Below are 3,536 nucleotides of genomic sequence, written 5' to 3'. Positions count from 1 at the left end.
TTACGAAGGCCAACATTCCATTGGCTTTCTTCACTGCCTGCTGTACCTGCATGCTTCCTTTCATTGACTGATGCACTAGGACATCCAGATCTCGTTGAACTCCCCCTCCTCCTAACTTGACACCATTCAGACAATAATCTGCCTTTCTACTCTTACTTCCAAAGTGAATAACCTCGCACTTATCTACATTAAACTGCATCTGCCATGTATCCGCCCACTCACACAACCTGTCCAAGTCATCCTGCAGCCTTATTGCATCTTCCTCACAATTCACACTACCCTCCAGCTTAGTATCATCTGCAAATTTGCTAATGGTACTTTTAATCCCTCCGTCTAAGTCATTAATGCATATCGTAAATAGCTGGGGTCCCAGCACCGAACCTTGCGGTACCCCACTGGTCACTGCCTGCCATTCCGAGAGGGACCCATTTATACCCACTCTTTGCTTTCCGTCTGTCAACCAATTTTCTATCCATGTCAGTACCCTACCCCCAATACCACGTGCCCTAATTTTGCCCACTAATCTCCTATGTGGGAGCTTGTCGAAGGCTTTCTGAAAGTCGAGGTACACCACGTCCACTGACTCTCCCCTGTCAATTTTCCTAGTTACATCCTCAAAACATTCCAGTAGATTTGTCAAGCATGATTTCCCCTTCGTAAATCCATGCTGACTCGCAATGATCCTGTTACTGCTATCCAAATGCTCAGCAATTTCGTCTTTTCTAATTGACTCCAGCATCTTCCCCACCACTGATGTCAGACTAACTGGTCTATAATTACCCGTTTTCTCTCTCCCTCCCTTCTTAAAAAGTGGGATAACATTTGCTATCCTCCAATCCACAGGAACTGATCCTGAATCTATATAGAACATTGAAAAATGATCTCCAATGCTTCCACTATTTCTAGAGCCACCTCCTTAGGTACCCTGGGATGCAGACCATCAGGCCCTGGGGATTTATCAGCCTTCAGTCCCATCAGTCTACCCAAAACCATTTCCTGCCTAATGTGGATTTCCTTCAGTTCCTCCATCACCCTAGGTTCTCCGGCCCCTAGAACATTTGGGAGATTGTGTGTATCTTCCTCAGTGAAGACAGACCCAAAGTAACGGTTTAACTCGTCTGCCATTTCTTTGTTCCCCATAATAAATTCCCCCGTTTCTGTCTTCAAGGGACCCACATTTGCCTTGACTATTTTTTCCCTCTTCACGTACCTAAAAAAACTTTTGCTATCCTCCTTTATATTATTGGCTAGTTTACCCTCGCACCTCATCTTTTCTCCCCGCATTGCCTCTTTAGTTAACTTTTGTTGCTCTTTAAAAGAGTCCCAATCCTCTGTCTTCCCACTCTTCTTTGCTATGTTATACCTCCTCTCCTTAATTTTTATGCTGTCCCTGACTTCCCTTGTCAGCCACAGGTGTCTCTTACTCCCCTTAGAGTCTTTCCACCTCTTTGGAATAAATTGATCCTGCAACCTCTGCATTATTCCCTGGAATACCTGCCATTGCTGTTCTACCGTCTTCCCTGCTAGGGCCTCCTTCCAGTCAATTTTGGCCAGCTCCCGCCTCATGCCTCTGTAATCCCCTTTGCTATACTGTAATACAGACACTTCCGATTTTCCCTTCTACCTTTCCATTTGCAGAGTAAAACTTATCGTGTTGTGATCACTGCCTCCTAACGGCTCTTTTACCTCTAGTCCCCTTATCAGATCAGGATCATTAAAAACACTCACTCTATTGGCCGTGATTTAACCTAGCACACAGTGTTGCAAAGCCCATGCAAAGTCCAGTGGGCCAAGCAAACAAATAAGATAGATCTGGCTCGGCGTTCCACATCTCCACATCGTCACCCAGCACGCCGACGCCCATTAACAATTCCCCCGCAAATTGTGCACCTCGAGCGGCAGTACTTTAAACGGCGCCGTCTTCGGCGTGGACGGCATGAACCAAGTCGGCAAGCATCGTCACCTAGCACACAGACGTGCACTAACAATTCCTCCCCCCGCAAATTGCGCGCCGCGAACGGCGGTACTTTCAAGTATGCCGCCTTCGGCGGGGACATCGTGAACCAAATCGGCAGGCAGGCGTCGTCAGCCGGTCGACCGACCCCCAGCTGCATTTCCCCAACGGACATTGTGCACTTCGTACAGAACAGTGCTTTTAAAATATTCCGCCTGCCGCGTGGACATCATGAACCAAATGAGCAGGCAGGCATCATATCATATCATATCATACACATACAGCCGGAAACAGGCCTTTTCGGCCCTCCAAGTCCGTGCCGCCCAGCGATCCCCGTACATTAACATTATCCTATACCCACTAGGGACAGTCAGCCCCCAGCACAACGACGCCCCCGCTAACAATTCCCCACGCACATGGTGCGCTCGAGCTGCAGCACTTTAAAGTACGCCGCCTTCGGCGGGGACATCGTGAACCAAAGGAGCAGGCAGCCATGGTCACCGCCAGCACAACGACGGCGCCGCTAACAATTCCCCGCGCACCTTGTGCGCTCGAGCTGCAGTACTTTAAAGTACGCCGCCTTCGGCGGGGACATCGTGAACCAAAGGAGCAGGCAGCCATGGTCACCGCCAGCACAACCACGGCGCCGCTAACAATTCCACGCGCACCTTGTGCGCTCGAGCTGCAGTACTTTAAAGTACGCCGCCTTCGGCGGGGACATCGTGAACCAAAGGAGCAGGCAGCCATGGTCACCGCCAGCACAAGCACGGCGCCGCTAACAATTCCCCGCGCACCTTGTGCGCTCGAGCTGCAGTACTTTAAAGTACGCCGCCTTCGGCGGGGACATCGTGAACCAAAGGAGCAGGCAGCCATGGTCACCGCCAGCACAACCACGGCGCCGCTAACAATTCCCCGCGCACCTTGTGCGCTCGAGCTGCAGTACTTTAAAGTACGCCGCCTTCGGCGGGGACATCGTGAACCAAAGGAGCAGGCAGCCATGGTCACCGCCAGCACAACCACGGCGCCGCTAACAATTCCCCGCGCACCTTGTGCGCTCGAGCTGCAGCACTTTAAAGTACGCCGCCTTCGGCGGGGGACATCGTGAACCAAAGGAGCAGGCAGCCATGGTCACCGCCAGCACAACGACGGCGCCGCTAACAATTCCCCGCGCACCTTGTGCGCTCGAGCTGCAGTACTTTAAAGTACGCCGCCTTCGGCGGGGACATCGTGAACCAAAGGAGCAGGCAGCCATGGTCACCGCCAGCACAACCACGGCGCCGCTAACAATTCCACGCGCACCTTGTGCGCTCGAGCTGCAGTACTTTAAAGTACGCCGCCTTCGGCGGGGACATCGTGAACCAAAGGAGCAGGCAGCCATGGTCACCGCCAGCACAAGCACGGCGCCGCTAACAATTCCCCGCGCACCTTGTGCGCTCGAGCTGCAGTACTTTAAAGTACGCCGCCTTCGGCGGGGACATCGTGAACCAAAGGAGCAGGCAGCCATGGTCACCGCCAGCACAACCACGGCGCCGCTAACAATTCCCCGCGCACCTTGTGCGCTCGAGCTGCAGTACTTTAAAGT

The sequence above is a fragment of the Rhinoraja longicauda genome, unplaced genomic scaffold, assembly GCF_053455715.1.
Source record: "Rhinoraja longicauda isolate Sanriku21f unplaced genomic scaffold, sRhiLon1.1 Scf000944, whole genome shotgun sequence".
In the NCBI taxonomy this organism is placed as follows: domain Eukaryota; kingdom Metazoa; phylum Chordata; class Chondrichthyes; order Rajiformes; family Arhynchobatidae; genus Rhinoraja; species Rhinoraja longicauda.
Note: the sequence above shows the minus strand (reverse complement) of the source record.